The 25,815-nt window shown below is 41.0% G+C and overlaps 1 protein-coding gene across 1 annotated transcript in view; it reads left to right on the forward strand.

The window, feature by feature from the left end:
• Positions 1-4,641: 4,641 nt before the first annotated feature.
• LOC139751401 (ubiquitin-protein ligase E3B) overlaps positions 4,642-25,815 on the forward strand; it is a 260,968-nt gene continuing 239,794 nt past the window's right edge. Inside the window, exon 1 of the mRNA XM_071666787.1 lies at positions 4,642-5,288. The gene's annotated coding sequence lies outside the window, so the exon portion shown is untranslated. The remainder of the gene's footprint in view (positions 5,289-25,815) is intronic.

Below are 25,815 nucleotides of genomic sequence, written 5' to 3' on the forward strand. Positions count from 1 at the left end.
ACTGAAATACAGAAATTAATGAAAAAGACAAGGGAAAGTATTTTCGAATTTCGGAGGAAGTAAAAAACCTGTCTTAAATTGTGTTAGGTCATAGTTATCGGGCAAGACATGAGAAGGTTTGAGAGTTCCAGAACTTGGATGTGTAGGTCCACCCTTCAGTTGCCAATGGCAACACAGTAATAATGTGACGTAGCAGTTTGCTAGTTGCGTGGGCACACAAGTAGTCAGTTCTTGGGAGGAAAAACCGAAGTAATACTTATAGAAGAGGGAAAGTGAACCAACATTGCGGCGTAGAATAAATGTCAAGTTTGGAAGTTAGCCTGGGAGAGGTGATAAGTTGGTTGTCTTTGGACTCAGCTGTGTCAAGTAAGGATGTAGACCTAGAAACAACCCAAATGTGAGAGCAGTACTTCATACAAGGACGAATCAATCCATTGTATAAACTGAGCAACTGCTCAGAAGAAAAGAAGTTTCGACATCTAAATAGGACTCCCAGTTTCTTAGAGGCAGACTTAGCTATTTTCGAAATGCTGGGTTTTCATAATAGTGTGGATGCATCCTTACCTGTGAGTTGCGTCGAAAGGGTTCGACTCATAAAATGTCTCGGGCTTACTTCCAAACATGGACCCGCTTGCCCTACGCTGCAATGTTGGCTCACTTTTCTTCTATAGGTATTACTTGGTTTTTGATCCCAAGAGCTGGCTGCTTGTGTGCCCACACCACAAGTTAGACCACGCAATACTCTTCAAGCTGCTGCGTCACACGATCACTGTGTGGCCATCGGCAACTCAAGTGTGGGCCGTTTTGATTGCCTCTCCCTTCACGTTGAAGCTTTGGCACTCTCTTCCTTATGTCTTTCCCAATAACTATGACCTGGCACATTTTAAGACAGGATTTCACTTCCTTCAAAATTCGTAAATAATTTCTCTTGTCTTTTTCCCTTATTTTCCCTTTCATTTATCCTCTATATTTCAGTTAAGGCCCCGCCTTGATGTGGAGTCTTCAACATGAAAAAAAAAATTGAGTCAAGTAGTGAAATTTCAGAACCGTTGAAGTAGAGGGGAACTTTGAGGAATTTTCGATAGAGAGTTGGGCTGAAATGAGTCATGGATGTATTAAACTTAACCAGATTTCGTCCACCCCACTGAAATATCCTATCCAAATTTGAGGTTATTGAGGAAGTTGTTTCGAGATGTGATGCAGATCGGGTGAGGGAAGAAGCAGAATTGAAGGATGTGGATGAATGCAGTGTTCAATCGTCAGCATGCGGGTGCAGTTGTTTACCAGTAGAAGAAAGAAAATCGTTGATAAAAAGGAGAAAAAACGTAGGAGACAAGACAGCACCTTGAGGGACACCGCTGTTAATGGGGAAAGGGGGAGAAGATTATCCATCAGCAACCACGGTGATAAATGGGCCACAGAGGAAGCAAGATATAACGTAACAGTGAGGGAGGGAAGCCAGAAGAGGGGAGCTTATAAATAAGACCCCGATGGCACACGCCGTCAAAAGCATGTGGTATATCAATGGCAGCTACATAGGATTCCCTATAATATTCAAGAATGATGACTGGACGTTAGTAAGCTAGGAAAGGACCTTGCCTTACAGTCGCCATTCTGGTGATAAGAGAGAAGACAGATTCAAGATATCTGAGGATATGGGAGTTGAAGAGGTATTCAAAGGCTTTGGAGATAGATGACAAAGCAATAGGACGATAGTTAGTGGGGTCAGAACGGTTACTGTTCTTATGGATGTGTCAATGCACGCTTCTAAGAAGAAAAGAAAGATTTGTTTTTGCACAGAAACAACAAACGAGCAAGCACAGATGCAAGTTCGGAGGCACACTCCTTCAGTACTCGGGGATGGGTGTCATCAGGACCAATAATTATGCCTTGCTTGTGTCCAGAGAGAGAAGTGCTTTTCGGACAGTTCGAAGATATTACGGGAAGAGGCATAGCATTATACCGTAAGAGGAGCATCAGGGGGTGAAGGAATGTAAGAGTCGGATATCCAAGGTGGACTTAGAGGAGAAACGGGAACCAGAGTCTACGGGAAGATAGCTATCGTACCGTCAGAACGGAAAAGTGAAGGAAAGGTGGAGCGACAGAGGTTGTTGGAAATGCCCTTAGCTAAAGATCAGAATGATGTCCGGCAGCTTGATGTCCTCTAGAAGGGGAGGCAGTAAGGACTGGATTGTGTGCGGCTAAAGAAACTCCATTTTTTATTAATGTTGCGGTTACCAAGGGCGAGCAACACATTTCAGACTCATGCTGCCTTTGCTTTTTGAAGTTCCCATGCTAATCATTATTTGCATAAAAAAGATCATGAAATTCTAAATTGTGAGATGAATCATCAAAGGTCTTATAATGTGATGAACTGGACAAGACTTCCAAAAGTAAGGACGACTTTGCCAGGAAATGACAGACTGTCAGAAGTATAAATACAGTTTCCTCAAGGACTGGATTTTTTCTTTGTTTGTTAATTCCTACATGTTATTTCAGAAATGGTTACATGTAACATATCCATGGAATAAACGCTTTTTGTGAAACAGGAAGAAGCCATCAATATAACGTTGCCGAGACAAAGATGATAGATTGCTTTGTCTTGACCGGGAACTGTTCTCTTTGCAGTTTCATGTGAAAGGTATACCACAGTATTGAAGGCTAGTAATAGACTCAATGACTGTTGACCATTCTCTTGGATTGTTGGCCCTCTAGAATTGTGTCCACGCCCAGACCATTAAGTCGTGGTGAAACAAGCATAAAAATCACAGGAGGACGTTGCTCAGTGGCAAGCAGGATAAGTCTTACGTGATAGAAATTACGTGGTACAAGTGTTCTCATAATGATTTGAAAATCTGTGTAATCATATTGCTTCCCAGTACCCAATGTAATACTTTTTTACTACAATATTGACGTTGGTTTCTGTGACGAGCGTTATTATCAGAATGCCTTTGACAATATTGTAAACTATTTTCCAGCACCCAGTGTAAGACTTTAATATATTACTTTAAACTAGTATATTAGCAGCGATTTTTAAATTTGTGTGTTTTAACCTGAAAATGCAGTCTAACGAATGAATATGGCAAAATGAGTTTGTGAAGGATATTTAGCAAATGAATAAATTTTCTCCAGCTAGAGTAATGGGGAGGCTTTAGTTGAGCACTTTCGAACGAGTCTACAAGTGATTCCAATAATTTTAGGGCCACATACATTTAAATCTAAGTAATAACAGGAGCATAAGATGAAGCATAGTTCGTGAAGTCATGTACGAGTTCTTTTGTTTATGCGTTTAGCAGGGTGGTGGACGTTATCACGCCATTAGTACATTTTTAAGCAGTCACATGTAGGTTAAAAAAATATCAGCGTCCACCAATTGTTTGAGTGTGACATGACCATTTGTGTTTAGGGTGAATTACAGAGCACTCAAACGCAATCCTTTATGACGCCAATATTGACGTATTTACGAATAATGATTTCCTTAACAGTTGAAACATACTGATGTCTATTAGTGATCTAAAACAGCACAATGATATCCCCAAGATCAGATTTTCAGACGTGGTATGATAGTGTTGAAAGCATAACAAAAGTCAGTGGGTAGAATTCTGACATGAATCTGCTTTTCTGGATGTTCATTTACCAATATGGTAATGTGTCATCATCCAGTGGAAGTTTGGTTTTAACGGTAGGAAGATTGGAATTTATCCAGTACGGTAAACGACTTCCACAAATTTTCATCCATTATCCTTATCCTTTTATAGTTTCAAGTCAAACTTAGTCAAAGAAATAGCAAGATCAAGTTTTTTTTGTTCCACTTTGGCACAGGGATACTGGTGGCAGTATTTCACATGCTGGAAATGTTATGATTCGCACAGCGTTCATAAGCAGTGGTATATATTGCCTACAGGACACACTTCAGAAGAATTGCTGTCACTTTACATTGCCTTACGTTCAGTGACATGCGATGTTTGTACATACCATTGGTAATGGTAGTGTTATCTGATTCTGATAGTAACTTTTCGATTTTTCAATTTTCTCGTTATTATCCGGTGTCAGACCTGGGGTAATTTGCGTTCAGTTTATCAAAGGAATCGTCATGATAACAGTTTAGTTCTTGGTATATACTGAGTGATAAATTTCACACCATTCTCGGTATCCTTGGTGTTCTTACTGTTGCACTGTTCTTAAATTCTGGCTTGAATTCTTCCATTAATGTCATTTTGTGTGGCTTCCAAAAGTACCCTAATAATAAGAGGACGAGATAATGTTTTTTGTGTCATATTTTTTTTTTTTTTTTATCAGTCCAAGGCTTAATTGTTTGAATACGATGTGACACTTGCTTGGCACGACAGCGCTCTTACAGAAACTACATTCTTATTTGGTATGTTTTGACATCTACAAACAAAGATAACCACACTGTCACTTGTAACTTCAAAGATACAAGAAAACAATTATAACGGAAATTACTACCTAACCCATAAGTTATTTGTATGGAAATAACTGCATTCCATATCTCTGTCTGAAAAGGTGCGGCTTAGGCACACGAAGAAACGCATAGATCTTCAAGCTAGGATTAAGGCCTTGGCTTCACATGAGTCATATAATACGTTCAGTCTGTTGTGTGGCAGCAATGTTCATAGTCTGCTCTATATTTTCACATTGATTTGGTATCTTTCACCGCAAGGTTATTATTGTGGTTCCTGCATGTAACATGGAAATAATCTCAATATGACTAGATGTATTGATAGGATCTCGTGCACTTGTGTACTGCTAAGCTGTACAGGCACAAGACTACCACTATTCGGTTTATTAATATCGATAATACGGATGATTTGGTATATTATCTTGCCAGAAAGCAAGTTGCCATAAAATGTACTCAATATAATTCACGTGAGATTGAATGGTCTATTGATATCTCACCATTAGATATATCAGTGGTTAACAAGAATGGGTCAGTCACGTGACAAGTGTAAGCTATTTATCATTCATAAAGTGCAAAGCTCAACTGTTTTTAGGTGACATGTGTTACATATAGTTATTCAGGTTGATTCTCAATCATGAATGAATTTGCATTTAATGGCTTCGACTTCATACTGTTTGAGATGTAATGCCTGTTTAATACTCGTCTTTTATTAAATTACTAAAAAGAAAATATGAGGAAGTATTGTTCCTGATATTAGTGGTGGTGGTGTAGGGGTCAAGTTACAGGTCGCAGTTGTGTTGTTACCCTGACGTGTGTTTGTTTACCTTGCTTGTGCCACTGGACTGCTGCTCGCCTCTACACCATTCAGGTATGATATACTTCCCACATCTGCATGATGGCAAGTGATCTGAAGTTATTTGATGCCGTACTGTGTATGTCAGTGGTGTTATACGTAGAGCTAGTAAGACTTGTGTATTTTAAACCCAGAATTCTGAAGGATATTTAATGAAAATAGTGGAGTGCAGGAGGACGAACTCACACACATGAATAAGGACACAGATACCTAAAGGTAATTTATCAGAAAGCGGACTCAAGTGTTTTAGTTGACAAAGTTTGACGAAACTTGTGCAAGTGGATTCCTTACACTGTATACAGTTGACACAGAGTGTGGTTTTATACCTGTAGTACTTACTGTCTTAAGATAAAGTCTTTTCAAAATGGGCAAGGCTTTGAATTAAAGGGAAATTCTGTGGTAAAACCACTCCTGTACCAAATGTTCAGAGTGTAAGGAAACTATTGGTACCTTTTTCATCAAAATTAATCAATTAGGACAGAAAGGATAGGTATGGTGTTGTTGAATGATTTATGACTGTCCTCCTTGCTTGCAGCATGAGGACATCAGCAAATGGCAATCCCATGGACAGCAGCAAAACATCCTCCGGGTGCTTGCATAGATTCATTAGAGCTCTTCACTTTATGAATGGATTTACAACCTGAATAAAGTCTTAGAAAGACAAGATGCACTTTACTGGATACTGCCTGTATTGTAACGTTTGAAAAGTAGATATGACTGAATCAACGTGTTCACTTGTCAAACCTAACAGTGCATAGTGCCACAGATGTAGCATTCAGATAGGCAAGTTGTGTCTTTGTTTTTCTATATGTTGGTATGTTACACTGTTATTTAACACATTTTCCCTTTCCCCTCATGTCCCAACTTGCTCTTAGGTTATCATTAAATGATAAGGAATGATTATGATATTTTAGAAAGCAGACTTGTTTCCTTATTCATACACTAAATGACAATTTCATGTGAGAACAAAGATCTCAATGCAAGAACACATAATTCTCTACTTCATTTGCAACAATTTGTTACTGAATTTGGTAATGGGTTACATTGATTTACCAGATTACTATGTGTCAAAACTAGCTTTGGATTTTGTCTGATTTTTTTGTCTAAAGTGTAATACGTGGTACTCTCAAGAGAAGAAAATAGGAGTTGAATGGTTTGAATTGTAGCATTATATTTTGAGATATTGATCGAGGCAGTACTGATAGGAATGCTGTATCAGGCAAAATTTGGGGCTTATTATCATAGGTGTAACATTTGCAAAGTAGCTAACAAATCTAGGAAAACCTCACCAAACTTCCCCTAGCAGTCAAGATATATCTTTATCTCTAATTTGCTTGTTGATATATAATGGACACAGCCGTTTTTAATTTTGACCATCACATCTCGGAGAAAGTTAGCAAAGCAGATTCCATACTAGGAATAATAAGAGATCTTTGGAACATAAAAGCATATTGTTAGGGAGACCTCATTTTAGATATGCAAACCCAATGTGATCTCCCTGTAAGAAAAAGCACATATACATGATTGGAAATGTGCAGAAGATAGCAGTTTTATTAATCTGATTGATGAGGAGAGACTGAAAGCTGTAAGATTACTTACACTCATACTGAAAGCTAAGGGGAAACATGATTGAAACAAGATTTTAATTACAAAATCTAATAATATATGGGACAGGCATTGTAAAAGGTCATGAAAAGTCTTCAGAGACTGGTAATTGTATAGAATAGCTTGGCATCATTATTAAATTCTTATGTTAACTGATTGTTTTGTAGTGCTAGTGAATTTTTTGAAGAATATAACTTGTAGAATTTAATTATCTTTACATTTTTTCAATGATGTTAGATAAGGTGAATTGGGTTATGTATTCCCTGCATGTCATAGAAGGCGATTAAAGTGGGTGGGAGTGGGGGACTGGAAACCCTCCCCTTCTTGTATTTCAACTTTTAAAAGAGGAAGCAGACAGATTCATGCAGGGAGTGCTCACCCTCCTCAAAAGCTCAGATTGATGTCTCTGAATGTGTGTGGATGTAACCAAGATGAGAAGAAAGTAGAGATGAGTATTATGTTTGAGGAAAGAAACCTGGATGCTCTGGCTCTGAGTGAAACGAAGCTCAAGGGTAAAGGAGAAGAATGGTTTTGGAAACATTTTGGGAGCAAAGTCAACGGTTGGTGAGAGGACAAGAGCTTAAGAATAGTAGCACTGCTAAAGCAGGAGTTGTGGGAGTATGTGATAGAGTGTAAGAAGGTAAATTCCAGATTGATGTTGGTAAAACTGAAAGTGGATGTCAAGAGATAGGTGATTATTGGTGCTTATGCACCTGGTCATGAGAACAAAGATCATGAGAGGCAAGTGTTTAAATAGCAGATGAATGTGTCAGCAGTTTAAGTGCATGAGACCAAGTATTAGTGATGGGTAATTTGAGTATGAAGGTGAGTAATGTGGCAGTTGATGGTATAACTGGTGGGCATGGGGTATTCAGTGTTGTGAATGGAAATGGTGGAGAGCTTGTGGATGTGTGTGCTGAAAAAAGACTGGTGATTGGGAATGCCTGGTTTAAAAAGAGAGTGATACACAAGTATGTGACTAGGAGATATGGTCAAGTGGCATTGTTAGGTTATGTATTTATTTATATGCATGTAAAAAGAGACTTTTAGAAGTGAATGTGCTGAGAGGGGCAGCTGGTGGGATCACTATCTTGTGGAGGCAAAGGTGAAGATTTGTATAGGTTTTCAAAAAATAAGAATGTCAAGAAGAGATTGGTGAAAGTAAGTGAGCTTGGAAAGGAGACTAGTGTGAAGAAATACCAGGAGCGATTGAGTGTAGAATGTTATAAGGTGAGAGGAAGTTTAATGAGGGGATTGGGTGAGGAATGGGATGTATTTAGGGAAGCAGTGGTAGCATGTGTAAGATATGCATGTGGCATGAGGAAGGTGGGAGATAGGCAGAGTAGAAACGACAGTGAGTGGAGGGATGAAGAAGGAAAGTCGCTAGTGAAAGAGAAAAAAGAGGTATTTGGTTAGTACTTATAGGGAAGGAGTGCAAAGGACTGGGAGATTTATAAGAGGAAGCAGCAGGAAGTCAAGAGGAAAGTGCAAGGGTTGAAAAAAAGGCAAAAGAGAGTTGGGTTGAGAAAGTATCATTAAACTTGAGGGAAAATAAAAAGATGTTTTTCAAGGAGGTATATAATATGCAAAAGAAGAGAACAAATGGGAATATCAATGAAGGGGTCAGTGTGGAAAGTGATACCAGGTTATGATGAAGTGAGGAGTAGATGGAGTGAGTATTTTAAAGGGTTTCTCAACGAATTTGATGATAGAGTGACAGATGTAGGGTATTTGGTTGGGGTGGTGTGTGACATGAGAGAATCAGGGAGGGAGGCTTGATAAAGAGAGATGAGGTTGTGAAAGCCTTCTGGAGATGAAATCTGTCAAGATGGCAGTAGTGGATGTTATTGTGTTTGAATTTATTAAGAATGGGGGTGAATGTGTTGTTGATTTGCTGTTAAGGATATTCAGTATTTCTGTGGATCATGGTGAATTGCCTGAGGATTGGGAAAATCCATGTATAGTGCTATTGTACAAAGGCGAAGGGGATAAAGGTCAGTGTTCAAACTGCTGAGGCACAAGTTTATTGAGTATCCCTAGAAAATTTTATGGGAGGATATTGATTTTGAGGGTGAAGGCATGTATAAAGCATCAGACTCGGGAGGAGCAGTGTGGTTTCAGAAGTGGTAGTGGATGTGTGGATCAGATGTTTCCATTGAAGAATGCATGAGAAATACTTTGAAAAACTGATGTATTTGTATGTGGTATTTATTAATATGGAGAAGGCATATGATAGGGTTGACAGAGATACTTTTTGGAAGGTATTAAGAATATATGGTGTGGGAGTAAAGCCAGATGAAGCAATGAGAAGTTTTTAACATGGATGTAAGGCATGTGTATGAGTAGGAAGAAAGGAGAGTAATAGGTTCCCAGTGAAGGTCGGTCTGTGGCAGAGGTGTGTGATGTCCTTATGGATGTTTATATTTCTTTATGGATGAATTGGTTAGAGAGGTAAATGCAAGAGATTTGGTGAGAGGGGCTAATATTAGTCGGTTGGGGATGAGAGGGCCTGGAAAGTGAGTCAGCTGTTGTTCACTGATGTTACAGCACTAGTGGCTGATTTGAGTAAGAAACTGCAGAAGTTGGTGACTGAGTTTGGAAAAATGTGTGAAAGGAGAAAGCTGAGAGTAAAAGTGAATAAGAGCAAGGTTATTAGATTAGGGTCAGTAGGGTTGAGGGACAAGTCAGTTGGGAGGTAAGTTTGCATGGAGAAAAACTGGAGGAAGTGAAGTGTTTTAGATAACTGGGAGTGGACTTGGCAGCGAATGGAACCATGGAAGCTAGAGTGAGTCATGGGGGAGAGGGGTTAAGGTTTTGGGAGCGATGAAAAATGTGTGAAAAGAGAGAATGTTGTCTTGGAGAGCAAAGATGGGTATGTTTCAAGGAAGGGTAGTTCCAACAATATTATGTGGTTGCGAGGCATGGGCTATGGATAATGGTGTATGGAGGAAGGTGGATGTGTTGGAAATGAAACATTTAAGGACAATATGTGTAGGAAGAGAGGAGAGTGATTGGTTCTCTGTGAATGTAGGTTTGCGGCAGGGGTGTGTGATGTCTCCATGGTTGTTTAATTTGTTTATGGATGGGGTTGTTAGGGAGGTAAATGCAAGAGTTTTGGAAAGAGGGGCAAGTATGAAGTCTGTTAGGGATGAGAGAGCTTGGGAAGTGAGTCAGTTGTTGTTCGCTGATGATACAGCGCTGGTGGCTGATTCATGTGAGAAACTGCAGAAGCTGGTGACTGAGTTTGGTAAAGTGTGTGGAAGAAGAAAGTTAAGAGTAAATGTGAATAAGAGCAAGGTTATTAGGTACAGTAGGGTTGAGGGTCAAGTCAATTGGGAGGTGAGTTTGAATGGAGAAAAACTGGAGGAAGTGAAGTGTTTTAGATATCTGGGAGTGGATCTGGCAGCGGATGGAACCATGGAAGCGGAAGTGGATCATAGGGTGGGGGAGGGGGCGAAAATTCTGGGGGCCTTGAAGAATGTGTGGAAGTCGAGAACATTATCTCGGAAAGCAAAAATGGGTATGTTTGAAGGAATAGTGGTTCCAACAATGTTGTATGGTTGCGAGGCGTGGGCTATGGATAGAGTTGTGCGCAGGAGGATGGATGTGCTGGAAATGAGATGTTTGAGGACAATGTGTGGTGTGAGGTGGTTTGATCGAGTGAGTAACGTAAGGGTAAGAGAGATGTGTGGAAATAAAAAGAGCGTGGTTGAGAGAGCAGAAGAGGGTGTTTTGAAGTGGTTTGGGCACATGGAGAGAATGAGTGAGGAAAGATTGACCAAGAGGATATATGTGTTGGAGGTGGAGGGAACGAGGAGAAGAGGGAGACCAAATTGGAGGTGGAAAGATGGAGTGAAAAAGATTTTGTGTGATCGGGGCCTGAACATGCAGGAGGGTGAAAGGAGGGCAAGGAATAGAGTGAATTGGAGCGAGGTGGTATACCGGGGTTGACGTGCTGTCAGTGGATTGGATCAGGGCATGTGAAGCGTCTGGGGTAAAACATGGAAAGCTGTGTAGGTATGTATATTTGCGTGTGTGGACGTATGTATATACATGTGTATGGGGGGGGGGTTGGGCCATTTCTTTCGTCTGTTTCCTTGCGCTACCTCGCAAACGCGGGAGACAGCGACAAAGTATAATAAAAAAAATAATAATGTGGTGTGAGGTGGTTTGAAAGGGTAAGAGAGGTGTATGATAATAAAAAGAGTATGGTTGAGAGAGCAGAAGTGGACATGTTGAAATGGTTTAGACATATAGAGAGAATGAGTGAGGAAAGGTTGACACAAAGAGGATTTATGTCAGAGGTGGAGTGAATGAGGAGAAGCAGGAGACCAGATTGGCGTGAACATGCCGGAGGGTGAGAGGCTTGCAAGGAACAGCATGAATTGGAATGATGCGGTATACCGGTATTGACGTGCTGTCAGTGGACTGAACCAGGGCATGTGAAATGTTTGTGGTAAACCATGAGAAGATCTGTAGGGCCTAGATGTGGATAGGGAGCTAAGATTTCAGTGTATTAGTCATGAAAGCTGGAGGCTGAGTGTGAATGAATGTGGCCTTTTTTGTCTGTTTTCCTGGCGCTGCAAATGGATGAAGGCAAGCAAGTATGAATATGTACATGTGTATATATGTCTGTGTATGTACATGTGTATATGTTGATATGTGCATGTATATATATCAGTGGATGGGTTGTTCTTCGTCTGTTCTTTGCCACGCTGATGCAGAAAACGGTGATCAAGTATGATAATGAACCCCCCTTGTATTTAAATTTCTAAAAAGGGAAACAGAAGAAGGAGTCAAGGGGGGAGTGCTCATCCTTCTCGAAGGCTCCACAGACCTTTCCATGGTTTACCTCAGACACTTCACATGCCCTGGTTCAATCCATTGACAGCACGTCAACCCTGGTATACCACATCCTTCCAATTCACTCAGTTCCTTGCACGCCTTTCACCCTCCCGTATTTTCAGGCCCTAATTGCTCATAATCTTTTTCACTCCCTCCTTCCACCTCCAGTTTGGCCTCCCACTTCTGCCCTCCTCCTCTGTCACATATATCCTCTTTGTCAATCTTTCCTCACCCATTCTCCATGTGCCCAAACCATTTCAACAAACCCTCTTCTTTTCTCTCAACCACACTCTTTTTATTACCACACATCTCCCTTGTCCATTCATTAGTTACACGATCCAACCACCTCACACCACATACTGTCCTCAAACATCTCATTTCCAACAAAGCCACCCTCCTCCACACAACCTTGTCTGTAGCCCATGCCTCGCAACCATATAACATGGTTGCAACCATTATTCCTTCAAACATACCCCTTTTTGCTCTGGATGTGGAAAGGGAGCTGTGGTTTCGGTGCATTGCACATGACAGCTACAATCTGGGTACGAATGAGGCCTTTGTTGTCTTTTCCTAGCGCTACCTTGTACACAAGTGGGGGGAGAGGGGTGCCATTTCATGTGTGGCAGGTTGGCGGCGGGAATGTATGAAGGGAGCATGTATGAATATATATATATATGTATATGTCTGTGTATGTAAATTATATAGATGTTGAAATGTATAGGTATTTATATGTGTGTGTATGGATGTGTATGTTTATATGTGTGTATGTGGGTGGGTTGGGCCATTCTTTCATATGTTTCCTTGCGCTATCTCACTAACGTGGGAGACAGCAACAAAGAATGATAAATAAAATGAATAGATAAATAGAAATTGAAAAAGGGGGTGACTGTGTTGTTCACTGGTTGGTAAGGTTGTTTAATGTATGTATGACTCATGGTGAGGTGCCTGAGGATTGGCGGAATGTGTGCATAGTGCCATTGTACAAAGGCAAAGGGGATAAGAGTGAGTGCTCAAATTACAGAGGTATAAGTTTGTTGAGTATTCTTGGTAAATTATATGGGAGGGTATTGATTGAGAGGGTGAAGGCATGTACAGAGCATCAGATTGGGGAAGAGCAGTGTGGTTTCAGAAGTGGTAGAGGATGTGTGGATCAGGTGTTTGCTTTGAAGAATGTATGTGAGAAATACTTAGAAAAACAAATGGATTTGTATGTAACATTTATGGATCTGGAGAAGGCATATGATAGAGTTGATAGAGATGCTCTGTGGAAGGTACTAAGAATATATGGTGTGGGAGGCAAGTTGTTAGAAGCAGTGAAAAGTTTTTATCGAGGATGTAAGGCATGTGTACGTGTAGGAAGAGAGGAAAGTCATTGGTTCTCAGTGAATGTAGGTTTGCGGCAGGGGTGTGTGATGTCTCCATGGTTGTTTAATTTGTTTATGGATGGGGTTGTTAGGGAGGTGAATGCAAGAGTTTTGGAAAGAGGGGCAAGTATGAAGTCTGTTGTGGATGAGAGAGCTTGGGAAGTGAGTCAGTTGTTGTTCGCTGATGATACAGCGCTGGTGGCTGATTCATGTGAGAAACTGCAGAAGCTGGTGACTGAGTTTGGTAAAGTGTGTGAAAGAAGAAAGTTGAGAGTAAATGTGAATAAGAGCAAGGTTATTAGGTACAGTAGGGTTGAGGGTCAAGTCAATTGGGAGGTAAGTTTAAATGGAGAAAAACTGGAGGAAGTAAAGTGTTTTAGATATCTAATCTGGGAGTGGGGGAGGGGGCGAAAATCCTGGGAGCCTTGAAGAATGTTTGGAATTCGAGAACATTATCTCGGAAAGCAAAAATGGGTATGTTTGAAGGAATAGTGGTTCCAACAATGTTGTATGGTTGCGAGGCGTGGGCTATGGATAGAGTTGTGGGCCGGAGGGTGGATGTGCTGGAAATGAGATGTTTGAGGATAATGTGTGGTGTGAGGTGGTTTGATCGAGTAAGTAATGTAAGGGTAAGAGAGATGTGTGGAAATAAAAAGAGCGTGGTTGAGAGAGCAGAAGAGGGTGTTTTGAACTGGTTTGGGCACATGGAGAGAATGAATGAGGAAAGATTGACCAAAAGGATATATGTGTCGGAGGTGGAGGGAACGAGGAGAAGTGGGAGACCAAATTGGAGGTGGAAAGATGGAGTGAAAAAGATTTTGTGTGATCGGGGCCTGAACATGCAGGAGGGTGAAAGGCGTGCAAGGAATAGAGTGAATTGGATCGATGTGGTATATATTTTTTTTTTTTTTTTTTTATACTTTGTCGCTGTCTCCCGCGTTTGCGAGGTAGCGCAAGGAAACAGACGAAAGAAATGGCCCAACCCCCCCCATACACATGTATATACATACGTCCACACACGCAAATATACATACCTACACAGCTTTCCATGATTTACCCCAGACGCTTCACATGCCTTGATTCAATCCACTGACAGCACATCAACCCCGGTATACCACATCGCTCCAATTCACTCTATTCCTTGCCCTCCTTTCACCCTCCTGCATGTTCAGGCCCCGATCACACAAAATCTTTTTCACTCCATCTTTCCACCTCCAATTTGGTCTCCCTCTTCTCCTCGTTCCCTCCACCTCCGACACATATATCCTCTTGGTCAATCTTTCCTCACTCATTCTCTCCATGTGCCCAAACCACTTCAAAACACCCTCTTCTGCTCTCTCAACCACGCTCTTTTTATTTCCACACATCTCTCTTACCCTTACGTTACTCACTCGATCAAACCACCTCACACCACACATTGTCCTCAAACATCTCATTTCCAGCACATCCATCCTCCTGCACACAACTCTATCCATAGCCCACGCCTCGCAACCATACAACATTGTTGGAACCACTATTCCTTCAAACATACCCATTTTTGCTTTCCGAGATAATGTTCTCGACTTCCACACATTCTTCAAGGCTCCCAGAATTTTCGCCCCCTCCCCCACCCTATGATCCACTTCCGCTTCCATGTTTCCATCCGCTGCCAGATCCACTCCCAGATATCTAAAACACTTCACTTCCTCCAGTTTTTCTCCATTCAAACTCACCTCCCAATTGACTTGACCCTCAACCCTACTGTACCTAATAACCTTGCTCTTATTCACATTTACTCTTAACTTTCTTCTTTCACACACTTTACCAAACTCAGTCACCAGCTTCTGCAGTTTCTCACATGAATCAGCCACCAGCGCTGTATCATCAGCGAACAACAACTGACTCACTTCCCAAGCTCTCTCATCCCCAACAGACTTCATACTTGCCCCTCTTTCCAAAACTCTTGCATTCACCTCCCTAACAACCCCATCCATAGACAAATTAAACAACCATGGAGACATCACACACCCCTGCCGCAAACCTACATTCACTGAGAACCAATGACTTTCCTCTCTTCCTACACGTACACATGCCTTACATCCTCGATAAAAACTTTTCACTGCTTCTAACAACTTGCCTCCCACACCATATATTCTTAATACCTTCCGCAGAGCATCTCTATCAACTCTATCATATGCCTTCTCCAGATCCATAAATGCTACATACAAATCCATTTGCTTTTCTAAGTATTTCTGGTGATAGGGGAGAAAGAATACTTCCCACGCATTCCTCATGTGTCGTACAAGGCGACTAAAGGGGACGGGAGCGGGGAGCTAGAAACCCTCCCCTACTTGTATTTTAACTTCTTAAAAGGGGAAACAGAAGAAGGAGTCATGCGGGGAGTGCTCATCCTCCTCGAAGGCTCAGATTGGAGTGTCTAAATGTGTGTGGATGTAACCAAGATGAGAAAAAGAAGAGATAGGTAGTATGTTTGTGGAGAGGAACCTGGATGTTTTGGCTCTGAGTGAAACAAAGCTCAAGGGTAAAGGGGATGGATGAGTGGTTTGGGAATGTCTTGGGAGTAAAGTCAGGGGTTAGTGAAAGGACAAGAGTAAGGGAAGGAGTAGCACTACTCCTGAAACAGGAGTGGTGGGAGTATGTGATAGAGTGTAAGAAAGTGAACTCGGGATTGATATGGGTAAAACTGAAAGTTGATGGAGAGAGATGGGTGATTATTGGTGCATATGCACCTGGGCATGAGAAGATAGATCATGAGAGGCAAGTGTTTTGGGAGCAGCTGAATTAGCATTTTAGTGGTTTTGATGCACGAGACCAGGTTATAGTAATGGGTGATTTGAATGCAAAGGTGAGTAATGTGGCAGTTGAGGGAATAATTGGTATATATGGGGTGTTCAGTGTTATAAATGGAAATGGTGATGAGTTTGTAGATTTGTGTGCTGAAAAAGGAGTGGTGATTGGGAATACCTGGTTTAAAAAGAGAGATATACATAAGTATACGTATGTAAGTAGGAGAGATGGCCAGAGAGCGTTATTGGATTACGTGTTAATTGATAGGCGCGCGAAAGAGAGACTTTTGGATGTTAATGTACTGAGAGGTGCAACTGGAGGGATGTCTGATCATTATCTTGTAGAGGCGAAGGTGAAGATTTGTAGAGGTTTTCAGAAAGGAAGAGAGAATGTTGGGGTGAAGAGAGTGGTGAGAGTAAGTGAGCTTGGGAAGGAGATTTGTGTGAGGAAGTACCAGGAGAGACTGAGTACAAAATGGAAAAAGGTGAGAACAAAGGAGGTAAGGGGAGTGGGGGAGGAATGGGATGTATTTAGGGAAGCAGTGATGGCTTGCGCAAAAGATGCTTGTGGCATGAGAAGCATGGGAGGTGGGCAGATTAGAAAGGGTAGTGAGTGGTGGGATGAAGAAGTAAGATTATTAGTGAAAGAGAAGAGAGAGGCATTTGGATGATTGTTGCAGGGAAATAATGCAAATGAGTGGAGATGTATAAAAGAAAGAAGCAGGAGGTCAAAAGAAAGGTACAAGAGGTGAAAAAGAGGGCAAATGAGAGTTGGGGTGAGAGAGTATCATTACCTTTTAGGGAGAATAAAAAGATGTTTTGGAAGGAGGTAAATAAAGTGCGTAAGACAAGGGAACAAATGGGAACTTCAGTGAAGGGGGCAAATGGGGAGGTGATAACAAGTAGTAGTGATGTGAGAAGGAGATGGAGTGAGTATTTTGAGGGTTTGTTGAATGTGTTTGATGATAGAGTGGCAGATATTGGGTGTTTTGGTCCAGGTAGTGTGCAAAGTGAGAGGGTTAGGGAAAATGATTTGGTAAACAGAGAAGAGGTAGTAAAAGCTTTGCTGAAGATGAAAGCCGGCAAGGCAGCAGGTTTGGATGGTATTGCAGTGGAATTTATAAAAAAGGGGGTGACTGTATTGTTGACTGGTTGGTAAGGTTATTTAATGTATGTATGATTCATAGTGAGGTGCCTGAGGATTGGGAGAATGCTTGCATAGTGCCATTGTACAAAGGCAAAGGGGATAAGAGTGAGTACTCAAATTACAGAGTTATAAGTTTGTTGAGTATTCCTGGTAAATTATATGGGAGGGTACTGATTGAGAGGGTGAAGGCATGTACAGAGCATCAGATTGGGGAAGAGCAGTGTGGTCTCAGAAGTGGTAGAGGATGTGTGGATCAGGTGTTTGCTTTGAAGAATGTATGTGAGAAATACTTAGAAAAACAAATGGATTTGTATGTAACATTTATGGATCTGGAGAAGGCATATGATAGAGTTGATAGAGATGCTCTGTGGAAGGTACTAAGAATATATGGTGTGGGAGGCAAGTTGTTAGAAGCAGTGAAAAGTTTTTATCGAGGATGTAAGGCATGTGTACGTGTAGGAAGAGAGGAAAGTCATTGGTTCTCAGTGAATGTAGGTTTGCGGCAGGGGTGTGTGATTTCTCCATGGTTGTTTAATTTGTTTATGGATGGGGTTGTTAGGGAGGTGAATGCAGGAGTTTTGGAAAGAGGGGCAAGTATGCAGTCTGTTGTGGATGAGAGAGCTTGGGAAGTGAGTCAGTTGTTGTTTGCTGATGATACAGCACTGGTGGCTGATTCATGTGAGAAACTGCAGAAGCTGGTGACTGAGTTTGGTAAAGTGTGTGAAAGAAGAAAGTTAAGAGTAAATGTGAATAAGAGCAAGGTTAGTAGGTACAGTAGGGTTGAGGGTCAAGTCAATTGGGACCAGGTAAGTTTGAATGGAGAAAAACTGGAAGTGAAGTGTTTTAGATATCTGGGAGTGGATTTGGCAGTGGATGGAACCATGGAAGCAGATGTGAATCATAGGGTGGGGGAGGGGGCGAAAGTTCTGGGAGCCTTGAAGAATGTGTGGAAGTCGAGAACATTATCTCGGAAAGCAAAAATGGGTATGTTTGAAGGAATAGTGGTTCCAACAATTTTGTATGGTTGTGAGGCATGGGTTATGGATAGAGTTGTGCGCAGGAGTGTGGATGTGCTGGAATTGAGATGTTTGAGGACAGTATGTGGTGTAAGGTGGTTTGATTGAGTAAGTAATAATATGTTAAGAGATGTGTGGTAATAAAAAGAGTGTGGTTGAGAGAGCAGAAGAGAGTGTTTTGAAATGGTTTGCTCACATGGAGAGAATGAGTGAGGAAAGATTGACCAAGGGGATATATGTGTCAGAGGTGGAGGGAACGAGGAGAAATGGGAGACCAAATTGGAGGTGGAAAGATGACAGGAATGAATAAGGGCAGACAGTATGAATTATGTACATGTGTACATACGTATATGTGTGTGTGTGTATGTATATATATGTATACGTTGAGATGTATAGGTATGTATATGTGCGTGTGTGGATGTGTATGTATGTACATGTGTATGTGGGTGGGTTGGGCCGTTCTTTCGTCTGTTTCCTTGTGCTACCTTGCTAATGCGGGAGTTATTGACAAAGTGTATAATATAAAGATAATAAAAAACGAATATATGTATGTATAAATATATATAGATGTGTTTGTGTGTGTGTATATATCCTGCAAAGCTTCCACTACCTCTTGTCTGTTCACCAAACAATTCTCCCTGACCTTTTCACTTCGAACACCACCATGACCAAAACACCCATCATATGCCACTCTATCATCAAACGTGTTCAACAAACCTTCAAAATATTCACTCCATTTCCTTCTCACTTCATCACTACTTGTTATTACCTCCCAATTTGCCCCTTTCACCCATGTTCCCATTTGCTCTCTTGTCTTACACTTTTTGTTTACCTCTTCAAAACATCTTTTTATTCTCCCAAAAATTTAATGATGCTCTCTCACCCCAACTCTCATTAGCCTTTTTTTTTTTTTTTTTATATCACCATTTTCCGCTTTAGCGAGGTAGCGTTAAGAACAGAGGATTGAGCCTTAGAGGGAATATCGTCACTTGGCTTCTCTGTTCCTTCTTTTGGAAAATTAGAAATGAGATCGTAGGATTTCCATATGTATATCACGTTAATGTGATGGCCTGGATTGGGGCTTTATGTGCCTTTGCCATCTTGGCTAAAAAAGAAAAAGAAATAACTATGGAGAGCATGATTTATATTTCTGGCAAGAGAGCATTTGATGGTGAACATGATTAATGGTCTAGGAGAGCACTGGGAGGTGACTTGTCAGATGATATGGTAATATTGTGCAGTTTGCCCATTTATTGTAGATTTTGGAGAAATGTGAATGAGAAACAAGGATGAAGTTTGAAAAATGTGAAAACCTTTTGGGGAAATTGCATGAAAAATTGGATGTAGGGAGATGGTACATCATAAGGTTGAGGTAATATGGAGGTAGTTTAAGATTGCATTATCAAAGGCTGCAACAGAGGTATGCATTGCTTTTGGAATAAAGGTTTAAAAAAGTTAATTAAGAGAAAGAGTTATGGAGAATCACTGAAAACTTTGGTGACTGGGAGAAAATTTAAGGGTAGTTTGCGCCAAAGGTTTGTATAAGGGCGAACTAATATCAGTCGTAAAGTATGAATGTGAAACTTAAGTTTGAGTTATGACATTTAAACTTAAAACCAGTAGAAATGGATAACTTGCATAGTATTTTTAAAAAGAGGAATATTGAAGTAAAGAATGAAGATATGAGAAATATATGCTGTTTGAAGGAATCCTTAGGAAGGTGCATAAATGAAAACCCCTTAGGACAGTATTTATGCTCATAAAGAATGTATGGCAGATAAAATGTTGATCAAGAAGATATGTATAATTGTACTGAATGATAGGTACATTGCAGAAGAGATACTTGCGAGAGAGAATTAATTGGAATGTAGATAATCAAGATGGAGGTGCCAGAGGAATGACTTCTGATTAGGTGCAGTGGAAACATTTTTGGAGATGATGTATATGAGCACTCTAGCCTCACCTCATGAGTCAATTTCTGTGCAAAGTGGAAAAGTAACACTTCTGTAATTTCTCGTCTCATTCCCCGACTAGACTTGCATTAATATGTGTGAGTGATTAAAGAGGCTGGATGTACCTGATACACTCTATGGAATTGAAACTCCAGTTAATGATAGAACAAATTTTCATTTTTATCATACAACTGCAGGACTCCTTTATTAGAGGGGTCATGGGGCTGTAACCCCAAGACTTCTCATTGAGGGACTCTTGCAGCTCCAAGGTTATGCCACATTCAGTAGCAGGGATGGGATGGACACCTTTGAAGTAAGAATTACATACAGTAGAAGGGACAGGATAAACCCCTTTGAGGTGGAAATTTCTTTAAGAAGACTTTTTTTTTCATCGACTGATGATGATATAGCCACAACCAAGTGACTCTAGGCTCATGGTGTTATCTCAAGTAGAGGAGCCTGGCAACCCCAGTAAAATAGAACTTTTAAAGGGGAAGTAAATGTTTATAGTTGTGTTACTGGAGTGATAGTTTTCATGCATGGTGTTTTTGACAAGAAAATAGTGAAGTTGGAGAAAAATGTAGCTTAGACATTGAAGCTTATTGATACAGTGGTGAAATTGATGAGAACTGCTATTGACGTTTGTGTGAATAAATTGTACATTTCCTTTTCCATAGCCAGAGGTTGAACCATTATGTGACATTCATTTTTTTCATTCATTTCAAGCTAAAAGTTTGTTTTCTAAATTGCTTCTTACATTTTTCATATGTATATATATGTATGTGTGTGTGTGTGTGTGTATGTGCGTATGTGTGTGTATGTGTGTGTGTGTGTATATGTATATATATATGTATATTATCCCTGGGGATAGGGGTGAAAGAATACTTCCCACGTATTCCTCGCGTGTCGTAGAAAGCGACTAGAGGGGACGGGAGCGGGGGGCCAGAAATCCTCCCCTCCTTGTATTAACTTTCTAAAATGGGAAACAGAAGAAGGAGTCACGCGGGGAGTGATCATCCTCCTCGAAGGCTCAGAGTGGGGTGCCTAAATGTGTGTGGATGTAACCAAGATGTGAAAAAAGGAGAGATAGGTAGTATGTTTGAGGAAAGGAACCTGGATGTTTTGGCTCTGAGTGAAACGAAGCTCAAGGGTAAAGGGGAAGAGTGGTTTGGAAATGTCTGGGGAGTGAAGTCAGGGGTTAGTGAGAGGACAAGAGCAAGGGAAGGAGTAGCAATACTCCTGAAACAGGAGTTGTGGGAGTATGTGATAGAATGTAAGAAAGTAAATTCTCGATTAATATGGGTAAAATTGAAAGTTGATGGAGAGAGGTGGGTGATTATTGGTGCATATGCACCTGGGCATGAGAAGAAAGATCATGAGAGGCAAGTGTTTTGGGAGCAGCTGAATGAGTGTGTTAGCGGTTTTGATGCACGAGACCGGGTTATAGTGATGGGTGATTTGAATGCAAAGGTGAGTAATGTGGCAGTTGAGGGAATAATTGGTATGCATGAGGTATTCAGTGTTGTAAATGGAAATGGTGAAGAGCTTGTAGATTTATGTGCTGAAAAAGGACTGATGATTGGGAATACCTGGTTTAAAAAGCGAGATATACATAAGTATACTTATGTAAGTAGGAGAGATGGCCAGAGAGCGTTATTGGATTACGTATTAATTGACAGGCGTGCGAAAGAGAGACTTTTGGATGTTAATGTACTGAGAGGTGCAACTGGAGGGATGTCTGATCATTATCTTGTGGAGGCTAAGGTGAAGATTAGTATGGGTTTTCAGAAAAGAGGAGTGAATGTTGGGGTGAAGAAGGTGGTGAGAGTAAGTGAGCTTGGGAAGGAGACCTGTGTGGGGAAGTACCAGGAGAGACTGTGTACAGAATGGAAAAAGGTGAGAACAATGGAAGTAAGGGGAGTGGGGGAGGAATGGGATGTATTTAGGGAATCAGTGATGGATTGCGCAAAAGATGCTTGTGGCATGAGAAGAGTGGGAGGTGGGCTGTTTAGAAAGGGTAGTGAGTGGTGGGATGAAGAAGTAAGAGTATTAGTGAAAGAGAAGAGAGAGGCATTTGGACGATTTTTGCAGGGAAAAAATGCAATTGAGTGGGAGATGTATAAAAGAAAGAGACAGGAGGTCAAGAGAAAGGTGCAAGAGGTGAAAAAAAGGGCAAATGAGAGTTGGGGTGAGAGACTATCAGTAAATTTTAGGGAGAATAAAAAGATGTTCTGGAAGGAGGTAAATAGGGTGCGTAAGACAAGGGAGCAAATGGGAACTTCAGTGAAGGGCATAAATGGGGAGGTGATAACAAGTAGTGGTGATGTGAGAAGGAGATGGAATGAGTATTTTGAAGGTTTGTTGAATGTGTCTGATGACAGAGTTGCAGATATAGGGTGTTTTGGTCGAGGTGGTGTGCAAAGTGAGAGGGTTAGGGAAAATGATTTGGTAAACAGAGAAGAGGTAGTAAAAGCTTTGCGGAAGATGAAAGCCGGCAAGGCAGCAGGTTTGGATGGTATTGCAGTGGAATTTATTAAAAAAGGGGGTGACTGTATTGTTGACTGGTTGGTAAGGTTATTTAATGTATGTATGACTCATGGTGAGGTGCCTGAGGATTGGCGGAATGCGTGCATAGTGCCATTGTACAAAGGCAAAGGGGATAAGAGTGAGTGCTCAAATTACAGAGGTATAAGTTTGTTGAGTATTCCTGGTAAATTATATGGGAGGGTATTGATTGAGAGGGTGAAGGCATGTACAGAGCATCAGATTGGGGAAGAGCAGTGCGGTGTCAGAAGTGGTAGAGGATGTGTGGATCAGGTGTTTGCTTTGAAGAATGTATGTGAGAAATACTTAGAAAAGCAAATAGATTTGTATGTAGCATTTATGGATCTGGAGAAGGCATATGATAGAGTTGATAGAGATGCTCTGTGGAAGGTATTAAGAATATATGGTGTGGGAGGCAAGTTGTTAGAAGCAGTGAAAAGTTTTTATCGAGGATGTAAGGCATGTGTACGTGTAGGAAGAGAGGAAAGTGATTGGTTCTCAGTGAATGTAGGTTTGCGGCAGGGGTGTGTGATGTCTCCATGGTTGTTTAATTTGTTTATGGATGGGGTTGTTAGGGAGGTAAATGCAAGAGTCCTGGAAAGAGGGGCAAGTATGAAGTCTGTTGGGGATGAGAGAGCTTGGGAAGTGAGTCAGTTGTTGTTCGCTGATGATACAGCGCTGGTTGCTGATTCATGTGAGAAACTGCAGAAGCTGGTGACTGAGTTTGGTAAAGTGTGTGGAAGAAGAAAGTTAAGAGTAAATGTGAATAAGAGCAAGGTTATTAGGTACAGTAGGGTTGAGGGTCAAGTCAATTGGGAGGTGAGTTTGAATGGAGAAAAACTGGAGGAAGTGAAGTGTTTTAGATATCTGGGAGTGGATCTGTCAGCGGATGGAACCATGGAAGCGGAAGTGGATCATAGGGTGGGGGAGGGGGCGAAAATTTTGGGAGCCTTGAAAAATGTGTGGAAGTCGAGAACATTATCTCGGAAAGCAAAAATGGGTATGTTTGAAGGAATAGTGGTTCCAACAATGTTGTATGGTTGCGAGGCGTGGGCTATGGATAGAGTTGTGCGCAGGAGGATGGATGTGCTGGAAATGAGATGTTTGAGGACAATGTGTGGTGTGAGGTGGTTTGATTGAGTAAGTAACGTAAGGGTAAGAGAGATGTGTGGAAATAAAAAGAGCGTGGTTGAGAGAGCAGAAGAGGGTGTTTTGAAATGGTTTGGGCACATGGAGAGAATGAGTGAGGAAAGATTGACCAAGAGGATATATGTGTCGGAGGTGGAGGGAACGAGGAGAAGAGGGAGACCAAATTGGAGGTGGAAAGATGGAGTGAAAAAGATTTTGTGTGATCGGGGCCTGAACATGCAGGAGGGTGAAAGGAGGGCAAGGAATAGAGTGAATTGGAGCGATGTGGTATACAGGGGTTGACGTGCTGTCAGTGGAGTGAATCAAGGCATGTGAAGCGTCTGGGGTAAACCATGGAAAGCTGTGTAGGTATGTATATTTGCGTGTGTGGACGTGTGTATGTACATGTGTATGGGGGGGGGGTTGGGCCATTTCTTTCGTCTGTTTCCTTGCGCTACCTCGCAAACGCGGGAGACAGCGACAAAGTATAAAAAAAAAAAAAAAAAAAAAAAGGGACAGGATAAACCCCTTTGAGGTGGAAATTTCTTTAAGAAGACTTTTTTTTTCATCGACTGATGATGATATAGCCACAACCAAGTGACTCTAGGCTCATGGTGTTATCTCAAGTAGAGGAGCCTGGCAACCCCAGTAAAATAGATAAAAGGGTTTAATGATATTAAGCGTCATTGAATGTCGTTTAGTCTTCAGTTGCTAATTGCAGTAACTTTAGACACTGGGAATGGGGCTGTTATCAAATATCAGCTGCTAACCACAAATATTCATCTTTTTTTTTGCATGTAAATGTATTTTTCAGAGGGTGGATGTGTTGGAAATGAAATGTTTGAGGACAATATGTGGTGTGAGGTGGTTTGATCGAGTAAGTAATGAAAGGGTAAGAGAGATGTGTGGTAATAAAGAGAGTGTGGTTAAGAGAGCTGAAGAGGGTGTATTGAAATGGTTTGGTCACATGGAAAGAGTGAGTGAGGAAAGATTGACAAAGAGGATGTATGTGTCAGAGGTGGAGGGAATGAGGAGAAGTGGGAGACCAAATTTGAGGTGGAAGGATGGAGTGGAAAAGATAGTGAGCGATCGGGGACTGAATTTGCAGGAGGGTGAAAGGCGTGCATGGAATAGAGTGAAATGGAATGATGTGGTATACCGGGTCGACTTGCTGTCAGTGGATTGAACCAGGGCATGTGAAGTGTCTGGGGTATACCATGGAATGTTTTGTGGGGCCTGGATGTGGAAAGGGAGCTGTGATTTCAGTGCATTACACATGACAGCTAGAGACTGAGTGTGAACGAATGTGACCTTTGTTGCCTTTTCCTAGCGCTACCTCACGCACATGGGGGAGGAGGGGTGCTGTTTCATGTGTGGCGTGTGGTGACGGGAATGGTCGAGGGCAGCATGTATGAATATGTACATGTGTATATATGTATATGTCTGTGTATGTATATATTGAAATGTATTGGTATGTGTATATGTGTGTATGGGCATTTATATTTGTGCATATGTATATGGGTGGGTTGGGCCTTTCTTTCATCTGTTTCCTTGCGCTATCTGGCTAATGCGGGGGACAGTGACCAAGTATAATAGATTTAGATAAATAATGTTTTTAGATCATGGGAGTACAGTCTTTTGAGGATGATATTGCTCATGTTGCAAATATTTTCAAGCCAAACTTTGAAAAATTTTCCTAAGAAGTAGATCTTAGGTCCCCTTTAGCAGAACTTTCAACTTATGAATTTTATTAATTTTCCTTAAAGATAAATCTTAGGTCCCCTTTAGCAGAATTTCTTTCTACATGTGAATTTCAAGCTGAAGGCTGCAGTCCTATCTGGCTGGAGTCAGAATTTTAGCAAAGTGGAGGAGTATGTTTTTGTTACACAAAAGATGTTTCTTAAGACAGGCTTCCATTCAGCCATTGATATATAATTTATGCTTTGTAATACCACTTTGTATACCATTTCTTCATCTTTTAATTTTTTTTTTTTACCATTCTTATTCTTCATCTTTTTATTGTAGATATGGATTATGTCATGTGGTGTATATACTTGTTTCACACAGATAAAAGGCTACTATTTTACCTCTGTAAGAGGCAGGACAGCATAGGACAAGACATTGTATAGGATGACTTGGCAAATATTTCAAACAT

This window comes from Panulirus ornatus, chromosome 11 (assembly GCF_036320965.1).
Source record: "Panulirus ornatus isolate Po-2019 chromosome 11, ASM3632096v1, whole genome shotgun sequence".
Lineage (NCBI taxonomy): Eukaryota > Metazoa > Arthropoda > Malacostraca > Decapoda > Palinuridae > Panulirus > Panulirus ornatus.